We start from the raw sequence: 17702 nt of genomic DNA, 5'->3' as shown, positions 1-17702 counted from the left end.
TTTGGTCGACCGCGATTTTTTCTTCATTACGGATTCCATTCTAGAGTGACATGTGCGATTAAACTGAATGGTTTGCGTAGAGTGTGACGCAACAGATTTGTTTATCAATTGTCTTTTATTCTGTGTTATCATTTATACTTTAGATATTAATTTGTATATATCAAATGCAGTTAAATGGAAAGTGTGATATAGCCAAAAATGCGCTTTAACTGAATTATTGAAAATTAAATTTTTACACTAATTATAAAACTCTAACAAAACTATCTATGAAAAAGGTGTATATATTAACTTCTCATATAATGAGATAGTTTTATGTCTACTTCAATTTTTTTAGTAAATGACTTATTCATAAGCTTTTCTTAATATGAATATATATTTAAGAACAAATAATCGTTTCCGCATAGTAGTAGTAATAATTATCATCAAAAGCGTTATGTAGTCAAAGCTCCCAAAAAATTTTTTATTTAAATTTTACGCATTTTACCCACTAACAAGTACAAAATAAACAGCGGAAGATAAAATGTAGTATTGTTATCTAAGGAAAATTTCCACCTTCTTCAGTCGCAGAATATTAAACATTCATCATTACAATAAAAATAAAATTAGCTTTAATTTAAAAAAAAACCCTGCCCATAGAACAACCACATAAAACTACATAAAGCTAATTCTTCATTATGAATAATACAATATATACAATATACAACATTTCGTATTTGCTTTGAGTTTTATTAACCTGATAAATGTGACATATAAATGGAGAGCAAATTTTTTTACACTTGTACAAATTTTGTGGAATTGGGTGAAGTTGAGCTCATTTTTTTAATAAAGCACTTAATTATTTGCTAATTTACAGTAAAACACTTGCGCCATTTTTCAAATATTGATTATGGCATTTATATATATAGCCAAATATACACTCAGTTCATAAGTATTCGCTTTTAGCATTTAATCTATACTTGTAGATACATATGTATTTAAGCGGCTACTTCTATATTACTTCCATACTGCAGCCATTTATTTTTGTATGGAATCAAATAACCAAATTATTTATATCTAAATAAACAAAATTATGTGTATATAGCAAGTATATATGCTTCATAACACAATTGATCATATATGAGTCAGTTTCAGTAAATAGAAAAACTATTTGAATAACAGATAAGATAAGAAATGTTGCTATTATGCGAACATAAACCCAATAGCACCGCACAGTAACAAAACTATTAGATATGGGTTTGGCGCGAAAATTTTATTACCTTTCTAGGGGTATACATACCTACATTATTTCTTTATAAAAAGTTTCTTTCATGTAGGGAGATTTGTGTACAGTATGAAATAAAATATTTTGATAACAAATTGTAAGTTTAATTTTATACTACTAATGTGTATTGTACAATATATATATATATCGTGTGGATTAATATGCTAGTATATTCAAAGAAATTGTGATATCTCGATGGTTCCACTTTTAAGACTAACGAGATTTGCGACTTTTCAAAGATGAAATACCAGCGGTAGGTATCATCTACTAGCTAAATAATAAAGTAATTTCCACAGATCTCAATGTTGCACTCACTAAAGATGCAGTAAAATATATGAATAATATTAAATTATAATTATTTTAATTAATTAATTACAATTAATTGATTATAGTTAATTATATGTAATGTATTATTACATTAATACATATAGATTATATTAGAGTTAACTTTTTTTTAAACTAGTGGCGTAAATTCGTCCAACAGCCTATATAGCGACCTATTCCTATTGTACCAAATTCCCTTTTTAATTACACTTTAAGCACTTTAAAGCTTTGTGAACAAAGTTCAGAACTAAATTTAGAGAAGAGTTCTTAATCTATACTGGTGACAGAAATTCCACATGAAACAACTTTCTTTTCTGCGTCGTTAAAACTGGACAATCACAAAGAATATGCATAGTTGCTTCCTCATCTTCAAGTTTAATGGTAATTTAAGTTTATGTAGATGATATTTCAGGCCATAATGACCCGTAATGAAACCCAATCTTAAATTATTGAGAATTTCAAAATGTTTTTGTAGGAGTTTGGTTTGATTAGTACTTTGCTTTGTCCTAATCCAGGGAAATCTTCGTGGTACACCAGATGCAAACGATTCTCCCTCTCTCTGATTATTTGATTTATAATGGCCCAGTGCAACCCACAAAACTGTTGATGGAGTGCAAGAACGGTTTACGATGCAATTCTGACTAGCTCATCAGTTCGCTCATTACCCAAAACTCCCCCTGTGATATTAGCCTTAAGGGCAAATCTATGGTAGAAACGAAAACCGTATATGAGTACGTTCCATCACTCTAAGATTTTTATTTTAAAATGTTCTTCATCTACACAATAGTTGAAATCTATAGTAACAAGTAAATTATGTCTTTACTTTCCTCTTAGCAGAGGCCACAAAAATGATGGGTTAAATTTTTATGTCTATGTGCCTGTCCATTAAAAAATGATCGGTTACAAATTGATCAAGTTGTTTAGTCTTAGCGCAAGTTATTCTGTCTTTTTGAGCAAAGAAATAAGTACCACAGAATAATAGGTATTGATTGGTATGTAAATACCTAATATATGTCTGATATAGTTCATGACTAACATACGCCTTTGCATGTCAATTCAACTGCGGTACAGTCAACATTGTAGTCGCTATGTCATGACATCCAGAGAACGGATACATTGTTTTGTTTGTTATTCTCTATTAGAAATGTAATACAAGATAGAAAGGCTTTAGAGGCTTAAAGGCTTTTGAAAAGTGTAAGACCTTGATAGTTGTGGGGCTATTAACATGAAAGCATAAACTTCAAGTGCTGATGTATATATATATGTTACATATTTTTAATCATTTTCAATTTTTATTTTATAAACTACACTTATGTTATTTTAGTTTTTGAGTCTAAAAAATGTGCAAATTTATTTTTTTTTTTTTCAATTTTAATTACAATTTACATTGAACTTTGCACCATACGAATTTATACTTTTTAATTATATCCTCTTATTTATAAATACTATAACTCGAACTTTTAAAATTTTGTTAGTTAATCTTATACTATTATAAAATCTATATATTTTTTAATATTTATGACCCTGAAACGTAAAATAGCATTTGTTTTTTGCAGTTTTTTGATTGCATCTGTCATTTAGTGAACACGCAAATTTTTTTTAGATTTCGAATGCTTTTAATAAGTTTTGGTTTTCCATAAATACATTTTCAATATACAAAATATTGCACATGCAAACAAAAGTGTACTTAAGTTATGTACGGAGAGCATTTTTGCACTTGCATGGCAATTGCATTCATTCTGAATATGTAAAGCACACTACGTATAGTACATATATAAGCAATTCTTGATGGAATAATATCAAATTAAATGAAACTAAAAGTTTTTACATAAATTTTTATTTATTTTAGTAATAAAATAATGAAAAAAAACAAAAAAAAAATAAAAAAAAAATAAAAAAGACAAAGAAATCCCAGACATAAATAGATGTGCCAAAATAAGTTCAAAAAATATAGTAATTCTTTATCACTACTGAATTTATACACTTTTCGATAAAATATAACAAATGTTTTCGGGTCATCATTAACCGTCAACAAATATGAATAAAATAAATTATTATAGGTTATTATAAGTTATTGTATTGTAATTATTGTAGCTCAGTAATTAACCAAATCTAAAGTCCGGGCATCTAAAAGACGCAAAATAAGTTTAACTAGAAACAACCTCACTAAATATTTAATAAGATTTAATTAATAGCGAAATACATTAAGTTTATTAAAACACAAATTATGATAGATACTTCACAAGGAAACACATATTTTAAAAAAATATACTTTTTTTACCATATATACTATGATCTTATTTGGATCCTAATATATATAATAAAAAGTTCAGTAATATAACTATTAAATTTTGAGTTTATTTATAAACCTATTTTTTAAATTATGGTTTTTATATATTTTTTATCCGCATATAGGTCACTTTTTGTTAAAACTAAAATTAAAAATATTGAATATATTACAAAAAAAAAAATCATTAAACGTTGAATTTTAATTTTGACAAAAATTGACCTATTGCCAGATATAAAATATATAAAAACCATTATTTAATATTAACAATATTTGGATTATACATTTATAAAATATTAAAAATATTTTAATATTCAAAGTAAAATATATATTATTATAATAATTTAATAATAATATTAATATATATTATTATAACTTCAAATACAATATATACAATAAATACTGCAAAAATCTTAATAAATACAATTGATCTTTTATTTTCGAAAAAAAATTATAATTAAAACTTAAATATGAAGTGAATATTTACCATTACTTACTGTTTTAATTTTTACATTTATTTATTTTTTTTATCATTACGTTTCAATCTTTTTTGCAAGTAATTCATTTATCTTCATAAATAACATCATCAATTCTTTAAACATGCAAAGGTTAAATGGTAAATGAATTCAAGCTCACCAAATCTATAATATTATTAATATTATGTACAAGAATAGTTTTTGTTAATAATAAAGACGTTACATGTAATAGCTTCCATTAATAAATTAGATATTTTATGGACATATTTTAAATGAATTCATTAAGTGCAAAAGGAACGAGTTCTAAGACTAAGAAACTTGAATTCAAATAAATTATACGAAAGAGATTTTTTAAATTTAATATAATAAAAAAATAGATATATCCATAATTTGTTTAAATGTAAATTAACAATATGGGAATAATAATAAAAATGTGTTCTTATATATAGAAATATTATAAGTGTTTAATTGTAAAATTATATGTTGTAATATAAAATACAACTCGAAAAAGAATTTTAACGAATAAATTTCAAAATGAAAACCTTCAAACAGATTTCAAGGTGCTACATGGAAAAGTAGGCATATTTCCTTTACAAATACCTGCAAGATTGAGATATTCCACTATGAGAATCTAATAGATCTGGCGGACATCTCAAATGTAGACGTTCTCCTGTACCAACAGTGTAGAATGCTTTGAAAACTCAAAATTTAATTGCCGAGTGTATGGTAAATAAATGGCACCGATGCATTAGTTGAACAGAAAAGAATGCTCTATCGCTCTGCCACCGCTAAGACTAAACCCAATCACTCAATACATTCAAGTCACGTCTTTACCCAATCTACCAATCTTCATTACAAAAGTGTGGTCTCAACTCCTTTTGCGAATTTTCTGTTAACAGCTGCTGCTATTAGCTCGGTAAATTTTTTCCGAATCGTTATATAGCCATGTCAAATGGAAAGCTCTTCTTACTCTATATTTTAACTACACTTCATGCTTGTTTTAAAAGATAGTAACCAGTGACAGTGATAACTCTAATTGTTTTGAAACCCGATCTATTCAGATTTAAAAGTTATTTGCTTTTTATCTTGGAGTATTATGGAACGAAGAACTTGGTGCAGTGTGATCTTCCCTGTTAGACCATCTATACCATCAATAGTCCACTGTGCTGATATAGGTTATTTTAGCTAGGGTGTTAAAACGATTTGGGTTGGAGTTCAGAATTAGCTCCGCTCCATGTAGTTGCTGCTGTAGCTAGTTTCTTTAGAAAATACGTCTAAAGAAACACGTCTAAACGAAAAATACGTCTACTTCATTCCCGCGAAATCACTGTGTTCAGGCATTCAGTGCAAAATATACTATTATATATAATAGTTTAACACATTTCCATAATGTAAATAAATATTTTTTTTCCGTATTATTATTTTATAATTATGTTTGGTAATTTTGTTATTAGAATATATTATTTCAATTCGAATTAAATTTTATTGTGTGCCCTAAAAATCAATCATTTATGGTTAATCATAAAATCAAAACGAATTTTGTCATATTTTATAATTAAATGAAATTGTCGAATTTCAGCGATAAAAGCACTTGATTTGAAACCCTATAAACTAAATACCATATATGAAATATAAACATTCCATGTGTTGATAGATATGTCGCTAGCCCACAAATTGTAATTTATTTATTTCCATAACATGCCAAAATCATAATGGTTTATATGCTAATATCCCAGCGTACAATGCTTATCTTATCATAAATAATAAAAAAAAAGTAATGTTAAAAAAATAAATAGCTAAAAGTATTATTGCTAAGTCATAAACTGAATTGGTACATAACTGTCAGAGGGAACGGACGAGTACTTAATTCCATACATTGGTTCCATTTATACCACATAAAAACAGAACTCTTTGGCGTATCTATACTGGGAAATAAACTAAGTAAACACCATAAAGAGTCTAACATATACAAACATAAGTCGAATTTATATCTATCTATAGAATCTATAATATATTATTATACAGCAGTTTTAAAGTAACACATTACCCATTTCAATCAAAAATCACTTCTATGCTTTTTTGCAGATATGAATTATTTTCATTAATTTTATATTGATTTCTAAGAAATGCACATGAGAAGCTTTAAAAAACATATTTATCAAAAATTGTATATACAAATCTCCAACAGATAAAGTCAACAAAATTTCTCGAATTACATTGCCCGATTCTATCAAAGGCAGACATAAATAAAAACGCAAATAATTTGTTTATTTTAATTCTTTCGAAATGTTTATAAAAAGATTATTGCTATAAATTTCATCTTAAGGTATCTTTTTCGAAGTGGACATTTCAAAAAGAATATTTTTATTTAATTTTTATTAAAATCCGTTTGTCTTGAGTATGGAACAATCGTTAAATATCACTAATATATGCGGATTAATAGTGATTGTTCTATGAATGATAGGTCTTGAGAAATCCTTACAAAAACCAACATATTTCAATTTTGAATTGAAATTTGCTTATAATAATTATATAATTTATATTATATAAATAATTGCTTATATAAGCACATTTATTTTTAATTAATTAAACATTGCATTTGTGTCAATATTCCAACAACTTATACACATATTCCCGTTCATTGAGGAATAGACTTATCTGCTGGTTATAGACTGATCTTACCATTAAAAATTTATAAAAAAGCTTAATTAATATTTACTTTTCTAAACTTTAAATATAAATTTTAAACTCTTAGGGATGTTAACCTTGTATCTACACTGGCTAGAGTTTGGTAAGATTTTTACAAGCACTACCAAAAAACTTTATATAACGAATATCTAAAGCAAAAATTGATGTAACAAACCAATTAAGTGAATTCTTTCAGTCCACATAATTGTCCTGAGGCTTAGGTACATCATATGAGTTACTGATCTCATTTAATAAAGAAGTAGAAGTAATTAAGATTTAAAAAAATATTATTAGTCTAATGTAAGGTAATATTCAATGAAACATTAGACGAATAATTTAACGAATAATATTTAATACACTTCTTTCGTTAGATCGAAAAATGCATTATATCAATGGATCAACAAAGATATATAGCTTTCACATTAGTTCAGTTAATATTACTTGATAATATTTTTTTTTTTTAATTTAAAACGTTTGTTCCTTGATACTCTCTCTTGTATTTTTTATATGATTTCCTTTGTCTTGTAAAATCAAAATTTTAGTGCTTCAATTATTTTATAGAATTTATGATAGATGATATTTCAGCAAGATGCATATTGACTTATACATTTTTTTTCTATAGTATTTCTTAAATTATTGACTATACGTAATTCGTATGTTTTAATATATAGAATGTATGAACGAAATAATTTTTTCGGTCATTAAATTGTACATTCATTAAATTAAGTACTTGCTATATTAGATATCTACTGTATGTATATAAATAAATATATTAATGCATATATATATAAATATAAATATATAAATACATAAACAAACACATATATAGGTAAATATCTAAATCTAAATATATATTATATCCGGTAGTCATACCATATCAGTCATAATCGTAAATGTAAAGACGTAAATGTTAAATGTAATTGAATAATAATAATATACTTAAAAGAAGAACTATTACTGTATACATTTAATAAATGAAATTAATCTGAAATAAATAAAAATTTATTAATATTTTTTTTAAATATTTAGTAATTTATAACCTTAAATATTTATTGACTATTTCATTAAATAAACTTGAAATGGTTATTTAATAAATATATTTTAATAAAATAATTTTTACGCTTGTTTTTAAGCATAAATGAAATATTATTTACACATCAACTGCCTAAAGATATAAATTGCACAATTTTAAATTAGTCATTAAATAATATATACATATATATATAAATATTATTTATATATAATCTTATTTAATAACATTTTCTAAGCTGTTAAATACAAATTTCAAGTGTGTTCGCAAATTTAATACCTAATTCAGTTAATTCTAAAATCTTACATCTCAAAAATGCATAAATCATTTGAAGTGCTTTTGATAGATATAACAAATAACTACTTGATTACCCACTCTTAGTTTTATTAGCTACCTAAAATAAATGGCAGCAAAAATTTTAATTATTTTAAAATATTATTTCATTAATAACACTGATAAGATTTATATAACATATATGAAGTGAAGTTTTTCGAGCTAAAAATACGCTGCATATAGCAACTATTTATTTCTTGATTAAATAAGTAAATAAGTATTTTTGTTAAAAATTTATTTAATATAATTTATAATTTTTTTAAGAATTTTTTTTTTTTGCTGTTAATATACAAATTTAAGTGGCATTAAGCTTACCTTTGTGCTGCAGCAAATTTATTTCGAAATAAAAATAAGTATCTGTGTAGAGATACTTAAGCTGTGCATCTTCAGCTTAGTTGCCAAGCGCAAAGAAGATACTTTATTCGGCAAAAATAGTAAGTCATAGTAAGTCGGCAATAGATCACGTGAAGTTTAGTGTCAATGTTTATTTTGTTAATTTTTCTCTATTAAGCAATAGAACTGCATTAATTTTGCATAATTGTGCAATCGTGGAACTCAAACAAAAAAAGTTTTTAATTTTAATTAATTAATATTACATGCATTTGTCCAGTCGTACCGGTTTTATTTAAACAGAATTTTTACTTGAGTCTTAATTCCTAAGTATTTGTTCTTTGCATTCATTAGAATTAATTGCAGCTACACAATGGGAAGCAGCAACAAAACTGTGAGCAACACTCAATGCACTTTCGTTGAAAAATATATTATAATTAAAAAGTTGACTAAGCACGTTTAGGGTTTAAAGTCAAAGTTGCTGTGTCAAATGTTCTTTTCAGTTCACAAAAATTTCACAAAATAATTATATTTAAACAAAAAAACTAATTAAACATAAATGCGAAATGTTATTAAATTTAAGCAAATAATAAATTGTATCTGAGAACTTGTTTCTTTAAGCTAAAAATTTTTTTTTTGGAACCAACCGGCATTGCACTTTGTAACACACTCTTTTTCCACTGCAAACACACAACGTCAAGCGCAATAACTTTTAACTCAACTTCTTCGTACCGCAACTGATCAACAAGTGACGAACATTACCTGTAACTTTGGATCGTAAACCCCACGAGCTGGATTTCAGAGCGCACTGTTTCATAGTATTTGTGTCGTCGCGAAAGCCTATATCGCTGCTTATGTACCTTAACAGTACCACAGTACCACAGTACCACACAGCGCTCATTCGCTGCTAACGATCAAAGCCGATTAGAAACGAACCTCCAAGTCTAAGCCGTACGATCGCTCCAAAATGTAGGAGTAGAATTAAGTAAGCATGTAGAGCACCGGAAATTTATGTTACGGGTATTTCAGAGGAAATAAGGTGCTACAGTTTATGTTGTTACAAAAAAAAGTTAACAAAATATGAGTTATTGGAACTACGAGTGTAAAAAAATAAATTAAATTAAACATGAAAAAGGTTAGCTAATTAATTAATTAATGTACTTAAATCAATTAATTATTATTATGTATATGAATTAAAATAATTATTAGTTCATGTTGAGTATTTTCCGAGTTAGTGCATCTGGGCTGGTGAGTTTCAGCAAAATCCTACCTTACTCACTGACTAATTTATGTATTCCTGAAAAACCTCGTGATTATTCAATAATTGATCTAAGATCTACGTACCGTATTATGAGCTACAGTGTAAGCTTAACACGAGTAAATGAGTAAACCCTATTATAATTTACTATCGCTGTTGAAGGCAATTATTTTACGCACAATAACTTCAATTAAAATATATTTTATAATAAAATTAAATAAAAAAGTTTATAACTACAGTATTATAAATACAGATAAGCTATTTTTTTATAAATAATAATTCACTAAATTTATGATGAATTGATAGAAACGATTCTATGCTCTACCCAAAAGGATTATAAAAGTCTTAGAGATTATAGAAATCTTTTCCAGATTTATTGAAAAATTTACTTTTGACTTTTGTATGAGCAATGAACATACATATTTAAATATATAAAATTATTTTTAGCATTTATGGTGTTAGGTAGTACATAATCTATTAATTTTATACATATGGAGACATGATATGTGTGGAGTTTCATTTGATTAACTTAAAAATTGAAATTTATCTATATATTAATAAACAGATTAATAATTTTGACTGACGATCAAGAATATTTGTTTTTTATAATCTTATAATTTTTATAGTATCTTAACATATATGATATATATATCCTTCTTTCGTAATAGTGTTATGTTTTTATTAATAATTTTAAAAATTGTTTACAATTATAATAAAAATTTAATAATAATAACATGATAATAAAATTAATATATTTTATTATATGTATTAACAAACTAACTAAATATTTAAATAAATAATATAAATTTAAACAATATACCTAGTTTGATGATTAAAATCAAAGTTATTTAGGTTTAGGGAAACAGTGTGATTTATGGTTCTACCTCGGTCTAGTGGCATATTGTGTTACCATATAAGTATCGGAGTGATATAGTTGAAGTAAAGCATAAACTTAAAGTATACATTTTGTTTTAATAAAAATATCTTTCTAATGTAATTTATTACAGTTCTTAGTTTAAATAGAAATTGGTAGGACCAAGCATATCCCATAAGATCCTAAGATAATGTGAAACAAATCGTAAAAAAACTTAATTATAATATCCTATAACAAATCAAGAAGAATAAAGAATTTCTAGAACATAAGAAATATTTACAATTTAATAAAAAAAAATCTTTTTATAAAATTTATAAAAATAATAGATACGATGAAGTTCAAAATAAATAGATGTTTTTTGAAAGAAATGTTTATAATGTAATTACATCTATTGATAATCAAAATTTCATCAAATTTAGATAAAAAGAAGTTATTACATCTGAAGTGACAATCCGTAGCTCACGACTACACATACCTATTTTTTAAAAGTTCTGTTTACTAAGATAAGTCAAAAATTATATAAAATAAACATTTAATTCAAAATGCTTTTAAAATTAAACCGTGCATAGAAAGATAAGAGGTAACGTAACTATCTATTTCACCATAAACTATCATCATACTAAAAAAAATCGCAGGTATATTAATTAACAGATGACGAATTTTTTAAGTATATTTTTTAAGTAAAACATATAGATAGCATTTTAAAAAACATAATTAATTTTTGAAGTAAAATTACTATATAACTTTCAATAAAAATACATAATTCAAAAGATTTAATATACGTTTGCTGAGAGTTTTTGGAAACACCATATCTCTAGGTGTTAATAAACAAAACTGCGCATACATAATACTCATATAGAAGAGGTAGCTCTGTCATTATTAAAATCAAATAATCAAACAATTTAAAATCAACTTTTGATTTTATCCAATTAAATTAGTATCTAGAATTGTTACGACAATAATTGTTAAAAAATTCAGAATTTTCGATAGAATTTTAATATTTTGTACGCTATATTCTAGGTCCTAGCATTCAGTAGATATATAATTATGATTAGTTCATCGATTTTTGGCATTAGAGCATACTTATAATGTATGTAAAAATTCAAAAAAAATATCTATTAGTAAATAGTCCATATAAGATGTTAGTATTATAATCCATTTCTCTATCCTTTGAGAAACTCGTTTTGTCAATGGCAAAACAGTAATGGTACTAAGTTCTGTTCGACGAATTTTTACAGATCATGTCTAATATTTATGATTGAACTTATTAAATCTCTTTCATATACTTCTATATGGCTTTTATATGGATTTTGTATAGAAAATAGCACTTATTGCTGAATATATGTGGAGTTAAATTCATTAGTTTAAACATAGCATAAGATTTTGATTTGAATTGTTCCTGACTTTCAATATCTGTAACTATAAGTTATTTATATATCTGTAACTATAAGTTATTTATATGTTAGTACAAAAATATATCTAAAATTTAAATCAAGTTAAAATAAAAGTATATTTTTATTGCTGTTTACTGTTTTACTGATCATAAATTCCTTATCCAAACTATATGATGACTTACGCACAGAAGAAAATTGTTTCATATGGAATTTCTGTCACCAGAGAACAAATTAAAAGCTCTTCTCTAGATTTAGTTCTGGACTTCGTTCACAAAACTTTAAAGGGCTTTGTGCAATCAATAGTGAAATTGGTACAATAAGACTCTTCTGGCCGTAGTACCGACTGCTGGGCGATTTCACGTCAAAACTTTTAATAATTATAATACCTATGATGACTTAGTATGTAATATTTTATAAAAGTCATATAAGCCATACGAGCAATTATTGAAAATAAAATACTTAAAATAAAAAAAATAATATACAAAATTAAATTAACATGCAACTTACAATTGTTTTTGATGTCGGAAATTGTTTGTACTTCAGATACTTTTAATTGATATGCAAGCACGAGTATACACTGTTAGATATTAGATATTAAAACGGGAGGGCACTGTAACACTTGCATTGTATACCCGCAGAATTTAGGGTTTTTCACTTTTAGTTTTGTATTTCGTTGAATTCGAATTTGATGTGAAAAATGTGAAAAAGGTGCATTTTTCTCGCGTTCACTAAAATTCGTTATTTTCTTCCTAACATTTTTTATATGTCGTTTTCTGTTTGTTTTCACATTTCGGTTCACTCACTTTATTTACTTATTTAGCTATTTGTTTACTTGATATTCTTGATATTCTTGATATTCGTGCATTTCGATAAACGTTTTGTGAGATACTGAATATCTCACAGTAAAAGTATCTTTTAGCACAAAGAATTACTATAATATACTTTATTGTACTTTGTTAGTATAGGACAGTGTACACACAGATACACAGATAGACAGTAAAGCAAACTGTCATAAACACAGATACAAATACTAACAAGTGATTGGTAAGCGAGTCTAGAGTTTTGTATATTAAAAATGTTAAAAAAAAAATTAAAAAATAAAAAACTGTGTAAATACTATTTTTTATATAAGCAAAAGTTAAAAATGTGTTGTTATCAGCAAAATTCATTGTATAATATTTAACACAAAGGCAAACACAAACACAAGCTTACCTATACACCTGAACGAATCGACTCAGTATCGAGAACATGGACTGCGTTTAAGTAAAGTTAAACCGAGTTTTAGATTTTTGTATATAGCCGCACTGACACGTAGGTTTTCTGAGGCGATCGTGAGCCGATCGCGCTAATAAATGCTTATATGAGTTTAATTAGCAGATACCACAACCACAAACACTTGCATTTGAGGCGGCATACACATGCAATAATCGATCACACTGCGATCGCAGATACGAAAAGCTAATACAAATACTTCTACAAAAAAAACGTGCCTGACACAATTTAAAGGCGTTAATTTTGCTTCTGTGTTTGTCGTTATCTAATAGCATAAAATATGCTTAAACTTGATAAAAAGAAGTTCAATACATTAATTAGAAGGAAAAAATTTAGTTCATGGAGTTTTATGGAGTCAAAACTTGCTAAGTGTATCAAAAAATGAAGAGACATACTGTTATTTTATGTTATCTTTATGGTACGTCAGTATATCGGAATGTTTGTACGTAAAGCTATCAGGATTTTATATTCAAATGAGTTATTAGTAGTGACTAACAAATAAAGTCTAGAGTTTGAATACTAGTCCCTTGAAGTCCATGTAATTTTTTAACGAGTTATAATTCTCAAAATGCTTTTACATATACGTATAGTTATTAGCATTGAAAATGTATAAGGGCAATCTTTAATAAAACCGGACGGATTTTAGCAAAAAATGATCTCATAACCTCCGATTTGGCTGAAAATTTTTTATGAGCTCCTTTCATAAAATAATAAGACCCGTATCTCGTAAAAAAAAATTATAATTTTTTTCCTAAGATATATGGACCCACGAATGTTTTCTACAATAATCTTATCACATAATTATTCCATGTCTATAGTCAACTATTTTTCATGCACTGTTTTTTTACGTTAATGGTGCTGTTACCTGCCACTCTGACTTTTGCATTTTTAAAGCATACAATATATTTGAGCATACAATATATAGTTGATATCAATGCAAGCAGGAGTGATTTAAAAGGGTTTCCTTCATAATTGAAAGGAATCAATTTAAATGAGAAATTCATATTCAGTTTTGCATTTTCAATCTATGATTTACGTGCTCTTATGGACAACATGATTTTTTTATACTACTTCTTCCTTCCAGTGAATTTAAAAAAATATTTGCATAGATTTATCTAATAATATGGAATTAACCATTTTATGATACGAATCCATTTTTATAATAAAGATATGTTTCTGTTAACATGATTATGTTTATTAGATCTAATTTTAATTTTTACAAAAGTATTACTATTCCTAACATATATGTTTTTAAAGAATAAGTGATATTTCGAACAAAATCTGCACAAAAGAACAGTATTTAAAACTGTATGAAACAAAGATAATTAGACCGAGGCAGTAGTCTGACAAAAATTTTCCTTTCAGTTTTTATGACAATAAAAGATTAATATATTTAATTAAATAAAGAATTAAGTGATCAAAGGAACAACAAGTAGGTTTAATAATACATCTATGCGAAACTAAGAGAGAGAGAGAGAGAGAGAGAGAGAGAGTGTGTGTGTGTGTCACGTTGACAGGAACTGTCTATTAAATACACTAAAGCTGCAATATAGATTTAATCCAGGATCACAACTTTAACTAATGCGACATACATTATACTAATAGTATAACATATCACCTAGGTGAATTTTGATTAAATATTTAAAAATGATTAAGTATCATAACCTTGAACTGCCAAACAAACGATTTAAACCGGAAACAGAATACGCCGGTCTTATACTCGGTACTTAGTATTATTAAACTCGATTTAATGAAGATATTATGACATTTCTTTCGTGGGACGAAATCTTCAATGCAATCAATATCAATAAATTAAACATTCCTGACTTTCTTCCTTAGTGATGTTTGTTATTGCCGCAAGTCTATGAACAACAGAATGTTCCCCGGACATAAAATGTTATCTCACAAGAGCATGTTTATTAAATTTGTTTTAGATATTAAAGGACTCAGTGCCAATTACATACTTTAATGTACAAATCTTCATTGTCTCTTATTTGTTCTACTCTGAGATCGCTTGTTAAGTTCATCATTTCTTATATATGATTTAAAAAATATAAGAGAAAAGATAAAACTTCAATCCAATAAAGTTACAATAAAGTTGAAATTAAACAAACCACAGATAACATAATTTTACTGATAATCAGATTTCAAAATGCTTTCATTATCATTCTAATAAAGATAAATTGACTTGGTTTTAACAGATTGCAATACGACAAACGTGACATACGCCTGCATAATATATCAGTAAACTACTGATCGTATGCATATTTTGGTTCAAATGAATGTTAATGAATATTTCTACACCTCCATCTTTCAAACATATTAGTTAGTTAGCTTGCACTTTCATGTCAATTCATGGTACTTGTTTCAAGAAATTTTGTAATATTAATAATAAATTGATAAATATTACTTAATGTGGTTCAGAAATTAGTTAACGTACCTGCACTAGTCACTTTACACTAGAATAAAATCTTATCATAATTTTTCAATTGAAGAGATCCTTAGTGATATTCGAAAAGAATTTTCATTAACTGGCTGCATATACTATATTATTAGCTAGGTTTAACTAATTACTATGAATAGAACTTCCAGTTCTAAGAGGTACTCGTGAAAGACACGTTGGATAGTTTTTTTGTTCTCTTGAGAGTTGTTTGTCCACATCGTGAGCGAGTTGTTCACATTGTGGGGTTACCAATAAGGTCCCAATATCCTACAGACTCAACACTACTGTAAAATTAGACTGATTCTCTGTCTGGGTACTAGAAAATTGTTGATTTTGCGCATTCAAGACTTGTAACGGTCTCCTATTTGGTACTGCTTTATACAATAGATTATGGAAAAGATTATATATTTGACAAAGTCAAACATACATTATTATTATATTTGAACTTCAAGTATATTTTTCGTGGTCAATAACATTATTAAGAAGTACCTGCATAGCTTGAAGTGGAAACCCAAATTATAATGAATCTAATTCTCTGCATATTTAACACACAATCCAAGGTCAAGTGCTCTCGTAAGATTTTCGTGAGGTTTAGTAAAATTATCTGCTTAGCTATCTAAAGTATGTCTGATATTTATTAAAAACTAATAAATTATATAATTAGAACTGGATTTCATTACTGAATTCTTTTAGAAAATTAAAGTACAAAATAAAGAAGAATGTTATAATTAAATTTTAATTAAAAAAATCATAACTATTTTCAAATTAACTGTAGCTATTTATTTTTAAAAACAGATGGCTAATAACTTTTTTGAAATATAAAATTGATTATTTAAGAAATTTTAATTATTTTTCTTAATTTAAAATATTTCTGACAAAAACCGCTCCAGAACACAAAAAAAAAAAAAGAACAAAAAAAAAGAACAAAAACGGAAGACTCGAAATATGTCCACATACTCGTACCCGATTTTTGTATATTAAAATTTTTACCGTTTATCGCTTAACTGATATTAAACCCAAATAGATGCGATATTTAATGAATAAAGTATTACAAAAATAGCAGCAGAATTAATAAATATTTAAACAATTTGTATTTGCACACGTACGCTGATCATGTAGCGAAGACAACACAACAAGATGCAAATGCACGTTCAAAATTGTTTAAAAAGGCACAGCACAGCTCAGCTCAGCTCAACTCAGCCTACAGCATAAAAAGATTCAACACAGCCGCAGATACATTTTGTTAGTGTGTCAAGTTAATTTAGAATGTATCTAGAGTAAATGAATGAATAAATATGTATGAGAAATGTATTCACAAAACGATTGTACAAACAGCATATGTACAGGTAAACAGAGAGTAGACAACTATGAGATGTGAGTGCAGGACGTTGCGATGGTTAAGTACAAAATACAACTACAACAACAGCAACAAATTCATTTAGCACTTTGCTGCTAAAATACAAAATTCAAATCTAACAAAATTAATAAGAAAAAGATAATTTTGTTTTTTGTAAATTTGTTACAAATAAAGCGCTACAATGCGCGGCTAACCAGCTTCATATACGTTGAGTACAAAGAACCCAACCAAGATGAGGAACTTGTCGTTTCGCCACAACCGTTCTTAAAATATCTTCACAACGACAAATTTTGACGTCAAATCGTATACAGGTGAATTAGCATCTCATAAATGCAGCTACTTTTCGTAGACATACGTTTATAACAACAATAGTAT

At 26.6% G+C, this 17702-nt stretch overlaps 2 protein-coding genes across 4 annotated transcripts in view; both read right to left on the bottom strand.

Annotated features, from left to right (window-relative positions):
- LOC119671504 (mucin-5AC-like) overlaps positions 1–17702 on the bottom strand; it is a 531335-nt gene that overhangs the window by 410028 nt on the left and 103605 nt on the right. The gene's annotated exons all lie outside the window — the stretch shown is intronic.
- Positions 1–17702, bottom strand: part of LOC119671506 (putative leucine-rich repeat-containing protein DDB_G0290503) — a 49746-nt gene that overhangs the window by 16507 nt on the left and 15537 nt on the right. Inside the window, exon 1 of one of the 3 annotated variants that reach the window (XM_038082178.1) lies at positions 12763–13109. The exons of 1 other annotated variant lie outside the window; for it this stretch is intronic. The gene's annotated coding sequence lies outside the window, so the exon portion shown is untranslated. Of the gene's footprint in view, positions 1–8714; positions 8829–12762; positions 13110–17702 lie in introns of those variants that run through there. One more of the 3 variants, XM_038082177.1, reaches the window with a different exon arrangement.

This window comes from Teleopsis dalmanni, chromosome 1 (assembly GCF_002237135.1).
Source record: "Teleopsis dalmanni isolate 2A chromosome 1, ASM223713v2, whole genome shotgun sequence".
Taxonomy (NCBI): Eukaryota; Metazoa; Arthropoda; class Insecta; order Diptera; family Diopsidae; genus Teleopsis; species Teleopsis dalmanni.
This window is presented reverse-complemented; position numbering and strand designations above follow the sequence as displayed.